The sequence below is a fragment of the Crocuta crocuta genome, unplaced genomic scaffold (genome assembly GCF_008692635.1).
Source record: "Crocuta crocuta isolate KB4526 unplaced genomic scaffold, BGI_CrCroc_1.0 scaffold85, whole genome shotgun sequence".
Taxonomy (NCBI): Eukaryota; Metazoa; Chordata; class Mammalia; order Carnivora; family Hyaenidae; genus Crocuta; species Crocuta crocuta.
In genome coordinates, this window is record NW_027530620.1 from 2,537,636 (window position 1) to 2,548,690 (window position 11,055).

An 11,055-nucleotide genomic window follows, 5' to 3' on the forward strand; every position below is an offset into this window, starting at 1 on the left:
TATCCGTTAAAAAATAACTTCCCATACCTCCTCTCCGCTGCTGGCAGCTACACTTATTTGGATTCCTGTCTCCTTTTTGCAGAATCCCCCAAGTTGTGGGGTCCTGGAGGAAATGGCTACCTCCCACTACAGATCTTTTTCTCCTTGCCTGATTAGCCAGAAGATGCCAGAGAAGACTTATATTCAATCAGTTCAAAGTTCTCTCCCACAAAGTTGTTGAAATAGAGAGCTACATTACAGCCATTGTTACACAAAAAATTTGAGGAGTTCCTTTACATACTAGGTTACAAGAATACAAAAGTGTATCAGCAGAGGGATGCCTGGGTAGCTCAGCTGGTTAAACATCTGACTCTAGATTCCAGCTCAAGTCATGATCTCACGTTTCATGTGCTTGAGCTTACATTGGGCTCTGTGCTGGCAGTATGAAGCCTGCTTGAGATCCTCTCTCTCTCTCTCTCTCTCTCTCCCTCCCTCCCTCTCTCTTTCCCTCCCTCTCTCTCTCTCTGCGCCCCCCCATCTTGCTTGCTCACACTCTTTCCAAGTAAATAAACTTTAAAAAATGTATAAACAGGGTTCCTGCCATAAAGGAGTACTGGTGAGTGAGGACACTTACTATCAATTACAGTGCACTTTGAGAATCCTTTCTATTAACTGCAATGGGAATATACATTTAATCAATATTACATTTTGAATATAAATTCAAAAATGGCCCAGAATGTAGGAAAGAATTTCAAAGCACTTGAACCAGGTCTGAAAGGTTGGTGATAAGTATGCATTGCAGGCAAACTCCAGAGAGCTCCGAATATGCAAATGCACTGATGCATGAGATGCTACAAAGTTACAGTAACACTCAAAAAGCTCAGAAATTGCTAGAACATGAAGAGAAGGATGAGACATGGCCAGAAAGGACTCAGGACAAGTGGTTAGGGCATAGACTGGGAATGGGTAAAGGAAAACTTTTTTTATTCCTCCAAGACTATGATTATGAATAACAAGTCCTTGGATCCCTGGTAGTGCATACAACCTTCCACTCAAAATGTATAAAATATTGTTGGAGGATCTTTATCTTAAGGATAAGATCTGGAGCTTACATCATCTTTTTTATTGTAGATAGAACCTGAGACTTTCAGGTCCTATAATGGAGAATGCTTGAGATGTTCCAGTTTTCAATGTTTCTCTATCCTACCCAAAATGCATGTTTCCATTGGTAATTTACAATGTATTCCCCACATTAGCAAGGCTATCACTGCTAGTACTGAACACTGAGGTAGAGGAAGAGCCTGCTGGAGGATAAAGGATGGGAACAAGGGAGTGTCAAATGGAAAAAGATTTTTTCCCCCAGGAGTAAGGAGCACATTGATTGCCAAAACAATGAGCTCATCCTCAACGTTAACACAATAAATGCCAGATGAATAAACGGTCAATTATTAGACTTCATGCAGTCGGTGCTTTTGTCCCCTCCTTTCTTGGGGAAACACCTGCTGTCACAATGCATATCAACTTTGGAAACATTGATCCCCATTAACATGGAGGGAATAGAAAATATATGGGAAATGCTTACACAGAGTGTGATTAACGGGAAAAGGAGCTTTGCTAGAGCACATTTTTTTAACTCCATTTATACTGGTGGGGTGGTAGGAACATGTATCTCCCTTCTCAGTTTTATTAGAAGTTTTAAGTCAGGGAACTCTAGGGTGTAATTTTTCTTCTCTCCCCCTCCCTTGGTGACTCAGTGTAAGGCATATAGAAAATTATTTTAAGTGGCATACCTCCCTAACCTAGATTAAAGTGTATCAATGTAGCAAATCGGTCAGCAAAGAAATAGTGAACACCCTGTTAGGTGCAGAGATTATGGTAACTCTCGTTCTTTCAAGGAGCTTTAAGTCTAGTGGGAGACAGATCTTTAATGACTATTAAGGGTACAAATGAGACTCAAATGTGCTCTATAGGAAAAGACAACATAATTTGGTGCTTAACATTTCAGCTGTTGAGTCCAATAAGCCTGGCTGAGAATTTTAGCTCTGTTTAATAACTCCATGACTTTGGGCAAGTTACATAATCCCCATGTGTCTTAGTTTTCTTATCTATGAAATGGAAATAGTAATACTATCTCTAGGTTTCTTGTGGACTAAGAGACACACTATGTGTGAGGTATTTAACACAGTGTATGAATATAATGATTTCAAGTTAGTGAAAATGGCTAAAAAAGGAAAACCACTGATTTAAAAGAAGTAGGCCATTAACTCTGAATAGTGGTATAGAAAAACTCTTAATCAAGGAATTGGTATTTCGCCTGAACCTTGAAAGAGGTTTATAATTACCTTAGTAAAGCCGTAAAACCCAGGAAAATGCATGGAGGAGTGGAAGTTCATGCCAATGACTTGGAGAACAGAAGATGGCTCAGTGTAGACAGAACCAAAAACTCACAGTCAAGGAAGAGGAGGTTCATGGAGGGAGAGGGGACGACTGGAAAATTCAATTCAACTAAGATCATGAATAACCTTCATGCTTAGGAGCATAATTGAATAAGGAGCATAACTGAATACATCAATGAATGTTATTAATTCTATTCTTGATGATGTAACATTGAATTCTTTAATTTTTAACAAGATCCCTCTGGTGACATTAAGGAAGATGATTAAGCCAGCAAAACTGAAGGTGCAAAGATCTTCACTGTATTCCACGTAACACAGGACTTGACTGAAGTAATAGCAATAAAAATGGAGAGGTGAGAGACAGAAAGACAACTGGGGAGTAAAAATCACCTAACAACATCAAGAGACTCCTCTAAATTTGTGCCTGGGTTTTAACTGTAAGTAGTAAGCATTGTAAATTTTGTTTCTTTTCATCTATCATATATTAACATGTATGTAAGCATGTTTTCCTTTTATTTTCAAATGGAAGCTTGCCTGCCCTGTGTCCAACTAACTGCCCAAAGATAACACTATTTAAAATAATTGTGAGGTGCTAAATGGTTTCTATTACTCATTACTGTGCAACAAACCACCCCCAGTACTTAACTGCCTAAAACAAAATCCATCTTGCTATATGTGATGGCTCTGTGGGTTGACTGACCTCAATTTAGTCTGGCAGTTCTATTGCATGTGAGGTCTGCTGGGGCTGTACCTATCTGGGCCTTGACTAGGCTGGCACATCCAAGATGGGGCATTCACATAGCTGCATTTGGTGCTTGCTGTTAGCTGGGAGCTCAGCTGTTTATGAAGACAGCAATACCTCAGTTTTCTTCCACATGTCCTCTCCATGCTACTTAGATTTTTGAGAAAAGGGAAATTTAAAAAAAAAAAAAAAAAAAGGAGGAGCATCTTCTAAGTTTTATTTAAGTGATCTCTATAGCCAACATGGGGCTCGAACTCACAACCCCAAGATCAAGAGTTGCACAACTCTTCTGGTGGAGTCAGCCAGGTGCCCCATGGTGCTTATCCTCTTAAGGCCTGGTCTTAGAAGTCCTTGGAGGTCATTTCTGATGCCTTCTCTTTGGCAAAGTCAGTCTTGAGGACAGTCCAGTTTCAGGGAGAAGGTAATTAAGCCCCACCTCTTAATGTGAAGAGTAGCATGAACACATAAGATGGGGAGGATTGCTTGAGGCCATCTTTGCAGACTCGCTACCAAATGGTTCAAATCAAAGAAACAGACTTGAAAATGTTCTATCTTTTCAATGATTAGGAACCTAAAATCAGTAGCATAAAGTAATGAGTTGCAGCTGCCTTTATTCTTGGGCAATCTCTAATATCTTAATTTTTACTATTTCCTATGTTCCATTGGTTGCTGAAATGCTATTCATCATGAACTCTGAGGTCCTGTATATAATGACTTTTTCCACAGTAATATTTCCACAGATAGATCAAACTCTTCAGTATGCCTAAACTGAAATTATCCCCTTTTTCTGACTCTGAACAGCTGAGCCATACATACAACTACTGTGTTTTCCTCTGGGGGCTTTGTGCTTCAAGGTATGGCATTCCTGTGTAATGTTGTGTTTCAGAGAGTGCTTTTCAAACTTTAATATACAAAAGCACCACCTGGGGACCCAGTTAATATGTAGATTCTGACTCAGTAGGTCTAGAGTGAGGCCTGAAAGTCTGCATTTTTATCAAATTCCCTGATACCAATACTAGTCCATGAAGAGTAAGAATCTAACTCACAAAACTGAATTCATGTGAAATATTGTTTCATCTCCCTTTTCCTTCAAAACCAGTCATCAAATCTTGCCAATTATTCTGGATACTTGTCAATAAATGCATTTCAAATCTATTCCCTCCTCTCCCTTCTACTCTTTTTCTAGTCCAGTCTGGATAATTGCAATGAGCTTCTCACATCTCTATTTGGTCTCATCTTTAACTAATGTGTTTTATAGGGTGTTGCCAAAGTTATTTTTATGAGAAAATACAGGTTACTTCTTAATATCTTTCAGTAGCCCCCCCAGAGTAAAAAACAAACTCATCTGAATATTTGATTCCTACTTGTATGTCCTGCTTTGTGAACTTTCATTTCTGCAGCTTCCAATTTCCTCTTCCTACCACTTTCAACCCACATGTACACAGTCTATGCTCCAGATTTGTCTTGGCCTTTGTACATATTGTTTCCCTGTCTCCTATCTGACTTATTTAAGTAATAATTAAAATATTACCTACTACTAATGCCTGTTCTATCCCCCCAAGGCTGATTTAGGGACTTTTTCTATTAAGTACTCGCTGTACTTTGTATGTACCCTCATTAAACCAATCTCTCTTTGTAAAGTAATTATTTCCATGTTTCTTTTCCCACTAAACTCTAAGATGATAAACACCAAAGACCATAGCTTTCCAGCTTTGTAGGCCAGTGTCTATTCCCTGCTCCAAGAATGGTTATGAATGTACACATTAAAATTAGTTAAGTGAATAAATGAGCTATCAATATTGGAAAGTAATGGCAAAATCAGATTTTAGCCCAAGACAAAAAGAATTTTATTTCAACTAAACTTCTTGTGAGGGGCTTTGTATAGTAGTGAGCTCCCTGCCACTTGAGAGAAATATAGGCAAGGATAATACAAGAAGTTCTATTTTAAGTGTATTTTAGTCTTGTAATATTTCAAGTTCCTTCCAGTTATGATATTCTAGGATGTAAGATGACTTTGAGAAGGTTATTAGGTTTTGAAAGATTTCCAGAACATATAACACTTCCTTCCCAAACTATGTAGCAAAGAGCTAAAGGAAATTCCTAATTTGTGGCACATAGAGACACAGCAATTCTATCTTCCACACGTTCAACTATGTTCTTTAAGCCCCTGAAATGAATTGTGATCATCAGCATCTCCTTGACATATCTTACACTATAACCAGAAGTCTTCCAGCTCAGCAGAAAAAAAATGCACATTACTGTAGCTTCGAGAGGCAGAGTAATAATGTAGACGATCTGATTTTGACTTTTTTCCCCGATTCTATTTCTAACTTCTGTAAAATCCTTGCACCTCAAATCAGTACAAGAATTGTTGCCAGAAGAAAATTAGAATTTACTGAAATCATAGTCTTAAAGAACAAAAGCTATTCCCAAGAAACACACTTTTCATTTGGAAATATTGCACTGAATCAAATCATGGTCACTTTTTGGCCTATCTTACAGAAAAAAGCTGCTAATTTTCTTCCAATCTGATATTCAAATGATATTCCTTCATTAGTCAGAAGATTCAAGAATATCATGGCTAATTGAGTGGTATAAATTCATTTATTCAATTATTACAAAAAATTAAGGACATAAGTGCTACACATTATTTAATGTATTGTGGTTATATAAACAAGACAATTCCTTCCCCAAGGAAAGATCAAAGTCAATTTGTTTAATGGCAGTATAGGAACAACAACAGTCTCATCAATTCACTAAGGCACTAAGTCAGATAAATCCTATTTCACCAAATGAAAAAAATATTTTACTTTTGCACATACTTTTTGCACGTGTCGTTTAGATAATGGGATGTGTTTTCCTTTTAATAAGTGTGTGTGTGTGTGTGTGTGTGTGTGTGTACGCGCGCACGCACGCACGCAATTATTTAACATCTAGTGGTGGACCTATGCTCTATCCACCCTGTGTCCCCACCTCTGGGCCAATCACACAGATTGTCTGACAAGCAGAGAATCTAGGTGTGTTCACTACAGCCGTATTTTGTTCAGGGCCAATGCTAGTGCAGAAACATGGGCAGAACAGAGATAGGTTCGGTTTGTCCTTGTCCTACCAAGAACAAATCCGTGATGAGTTAGTTAGCTAATCTTTGGTGAAATGCTTTCAGAAAATTGAATTTTGGAAAGTCAACACTAGCATCATCATTAAAGATCTCACTGTGTAGTCGAAGGAGTAAACTGACAAGGTAGAATCAAAGTCCACAGAGTGTGGCCCCTGGACTAATGGCATCAACAGCACGCAGAAGTAGGTTAGATGCAAATTCATAAGGCCGACCCCAGATCTACTGAATCAGAATCTCTGAGAATGGGGCCCAGCAATCTCTGTTTTACCAAACCCTCCGAGTGATTCTGGTGACAGCCCATGTTTGAGAACGTTGGTGATAAAGTGACAGAGCAACATTTCTGAGCACTGTATGGCACACAGATGGGGTAACTAGCCCAGTGTGGGGAACTCAAGGCAGGCTTCCCAAGCAAAGTTAGTAACTCGGTTTTTATCATTTAATTCAGCTTCTTCTATTTCCTTAAATTCTGCCAGGGATACTAACAATATTGTGTTATTTTCATTTCTTCAGGTCTTCCTGGTCTCAATTACTTTCCAGTAACTATTAAAAGATAATGAGAAACAAAGGAAGTAGGAATGTATAATAAAAAGTGGTGTGGAGAGTATAGAACTAACCAATTTTCCCTGAATGGGGAACAGACAGTGTATGGTCTTTGGGATAAATTAACCTGGAGTCAGGGTTATCATATTCAGAAAGTAAAACTATAACATGTCTAGCTATGGAGGAGGAAGAGGAGGAGGAGGAAGAGGAGGAGGAGGAAGAGGAGGAGGAGGAAGAGGAGGAGGAGGAAGAGGAAGAAGAAGAAGAGGAGGAGGAAGAAGAAGAAATTTGAACCCAGTCCATGCTGCAAAAGGGAGGGCAGCCTTGGTGCTGATCCTGCAGGGTCACAAGTCAGCATACAGAGGATGGCATGGAGGGCACTGAGGTTGCTAAAGACCTAGGCGGTGGCTCAGCTCTGAGTCCTCAGGCTGCCAGGCAGAGTGTGTGCCAGGCCTTCCTCCCACCAAGGGAGCCTTCCCTCTCCTCCTTAGGGCAACCTCCTCCTGGCTGTTCAGATATGCCACCCAGAAACCAGCCCAGCCATGCCAAGAAAATGACATGCCCCCTTTCATGCTGCTCAAAGACTACCAGAACATTCCTGCAATTGAGAAGTGTGATAACGTTGTGAGAAGATTCTGGTCTTTGGAAATGGCCCACGAGCAGCAGCAGCTAAAAGTCAAGCAAGAACAGTTGATGAACAAGACTGTGGTAGACCCTGAGGACACCAGCTCCCTTGAGGCTGGAATTGTTGCCCTGACTGTCAAGATTTGCAATTATGAAGAACACATGCACAAACTTTACAAGGACAAAGCCCACAAGCACTATGTACTTGTTAGCATCAACCAGAGGAAAAAGATGCTCAAAAACCTAAGACCAGGTATAGTGTCTTCCAGAAGCTGTGCAAGCAGGGGGATTGAGTACACCTTCCCCCTCTGAGATACGAGAAAGCCCACTGCTACTGGCTGACTAGGAGAGATCTGTACGTTTGAGTTTTCCAGGAGGTACACAAGCTAAAGAAGCAGAAAGGGCCTTAAAACTTGTACAAGTAGCAACAGCTGGGAAACAAGGCCAGAAAAAGCCAGAGAGCCCTGGACCAGAGGCAAAGAAAACCAAAAATTTTATTAGAGTTAGCATTAGGATGTCCCATACAATATTTGGAATTTACTTCTACTAAAGAAATTTTTTACCTGAAGTTCAGTTTCACTGCATGTCCTGTATTTTATCTGGTAATCGTGGTAGTCATGGACTCACTTCTTACCTTAAATTGGGATTAGTAACAGCAACCATTTATTGGACGATTACTACTCATAAGACATTATTCAACACATCTGGAAGCATACTTATTAAATCCTCACCATGTTTTTGTAAAGTAGGTATTCTTATTCTCCTTATACATGTAGGACACAAGCTTAGCAATTGAGTCAACAAGCTAGTAGAAGGTAGAGCAAGAATTTAAATCCAGATCCAGCCTGGTTCCAGAACCAAAGCTTTTAATGACCAAGTTCTACTGCTTAACTATACTACAATTTTCTTAATCCTCATGGAACAGTTTTCTTTGTGGTATTATGAAAACTGAGATTATGTTTTGCACCTAACACAGTTTGTGGCAATTGATAGGCTCACAAAAATACATGTTAGTAGTAGCATTGATACTCAAAAATCAACCCCAAAATATATTTGGCTTCAGAAAAAAACACTTTTACTCTACGGTAACCACAAGTAATGAGTCTTGGGAAAAGGACTCTGGTTTGTCTGGGATGGTATGGATTTGTTTGGGCCCGAGCTCATAAAGGGCAGAGTTCAAGTTAAACTGTATCCTCACAGAGACTGGACTTTCTCATTTCTGTCCAAGCTGATAAAGAGTTCCCCTCCACATAATGTCAGTCATTAAAGAAGAAAACAAGGCCACGGAGTTTTAGCTTGAATCTTGGATTGCTCTGAGACCCTATGTTGTTCCACACAGATGAGGTGAGAACTAGAGTGACCACATGGATAAAGAATGGAATGACCAAAAAGCCTACAGCAAGAAGGGGAGAGACAGTAGCTATCATTGTCTAAAGCCTGAGACTTGATGTGTCCTACTTCATAGGTTTTTCTGAAGATTAAAAGAAGTTATGCATGTAAAATTCTTTGCACGGTACTAGAGAATAATGAGAATATATATCTACTGAACATGAATTATTAAAATTATCACTGAAAGAGGCAATCCCTTCTGCAAAACCAAGCTAGCCAGCCAACATTTCTTTAGAGGGAGAGAGAGCATTGGTGCGTAAGGAGAAGGGGGCAAAGAGAGGGAGAGAGGGAAGGGGAGAGAGAGAGAGAGAGAGAGAGAGAGAATCTTGAACAGGCTCTGTGCTAAGCATGGAGCTCAGCCCTAACACAAGGCTTGATCACACAACCCTGGGATCATGACGTGAAGAAAAGTCAAGATTTGGACACTCAACTGACTGAGCCACACAGGCACCCCCAAAAGGAACTTTTAAAGCAAGAATCATGACCTCTTCCAAATCACAGTTGTTTCAGTAAGATGCAAATAATTTATCTGTATGTACTTTAATATTTGCCATCCTGAGCCAAAATAACTAAAACTTTTGTTCCTACACGTTTATTAGCCACTATTAAAAACTTCATTGTCTAAAATTATACCTTACTTGCAATTTACCAACTTAGCCTGTCACAATTTCATGGATGCTGCTGGAAGACAGGAGACAAAGGGAAGCTTATCACTCAGTGACCTCAGTAGCCAGAGTATCAGCAATTTTGCATTTTCTCCAAGCCCAAATTCCAACAGCATGACAGGAAAAGGGCCAAATCTTAACTCCACATTTGGATTCACAATTGTGAACCAGGAGTCTGTGTCTCAGGAAAGGAACCATGAGACCACAGAACTCAAATCTCTTTAAATGACCTATAAATTGCCTCTCCTTTCTACAGGGTGGGAGAGCATTAGCTTTATTATACTGGACAGTAAGCATGCCAGTCTGTACTTCAGGGAGAGTTATTATCTTCCAAGGTTATATGCAAGGAAACCCTCTCTTCTGGAAGGAAACACTATCTCTATGATCCAAGACTTTTCACTTTTCCATTATCTTTGAAAATATAGTCTAGAAAAAAAAGGCACCAAAATAAAGCAGGGAACCAGGTGAATGCCCCATGCTTTGCAAAGGAGAGGCCAAGCAGGATTTCAGGTGGCTTTTATTAGGATATAGTTTACTGCTTGCATACGTTGTTTCAGGGTATAAACCCTAATATAAAGGGTGCTTTATGAATTGTAGCCCTGTGTTCTCTGATTCTTCCTAAAACAAGATAAATATACTTTTTCAGAATATCTGAAAGAAATTTTGATAAAATCCAGAAAACCATGTACCTGGCTTAGATAGTCAAATTCTGTTCTAAACTCTCAGTAACAGCCTGCGTTTCTCTCATAGTTTTTATCACAATCACAATTAAGCATCTGTTTACTTTTCATTTAATTTCTATGTCCCTGGATTATAAGTAGTCTTTCACTGAGGGGCTGGTGTGTTGGTGTCTCTTTTGTACCCTTACGTTTGAGTCAACAGCATAACATTTGACATTTAGTAGTTATCCAATATACACAACAATTATCTTTTGAATGTTGACAAAGTTTAATTGTACTTCACTTATAAATGATACCTGAACATTTGGTGACAAGATTTGATTCTATCATATACTTTATCTTTACCAGGACTTTCGAGAATGGAATTTTCTAGAAGGCTACGTGGGGAAATGACTGAAGAGCTACTCTAGGTTTCCCATTTTATTGTATCAGTTTGGAAGCTTAGGGCCAGTGATAGCCAACAAGTTATCCAGAGTCATACAGCAAGTATCAACAGATCTGGACTGGAAGTCACATTTCCTAACTTGGTTTAATGCTCTTTCACCTATGATATTCCTTCACCTGTTCTGGCGATAATTTAAAGCACTTCTGTGTTCATCTGCTGTGAAAAAGAATGTGGCAATGTGCTGTCAGGGCAAGAATGGAGATGGGAATGTCTGCAGCTCTAAGCTAATATCCCCTGTCATCATATGGGTCAGGGAGACTGTGTTCCCAAACTCAAAAACAATCTGCAAGGTGTTTTCAACGTTCCGAACTTTGCCTGATGTTTCCTCCTTGCTGAGAAAAGGAGGTATGACACAGCTTGGAAAGACTGAGATAGATCTACAAATCAAAATGTCTGCAAATCTGCCAAAACCTGATTCTGATAACCTGGAGAGGCTTCTATTTTTTCCTCCTCCTATCTTGTTTAAATTGGCAAATA

At 39.5% G+C, this 11,055-nt stretch overlaps 1 pseudogene; it reads left to right on the forward strand.

Moving 5' to 3' along the window:
- The first annotated feature begins 770 nt into the window (after positions 1-770).
- Positions 771-7,949, forward strand: LOC144234811 (small ribosomal subunit protein uS15m pseudogene; annotated as a pseudogene).
- Positions 7,950-11,055: the final 3,106 nt, after the last annotated feature.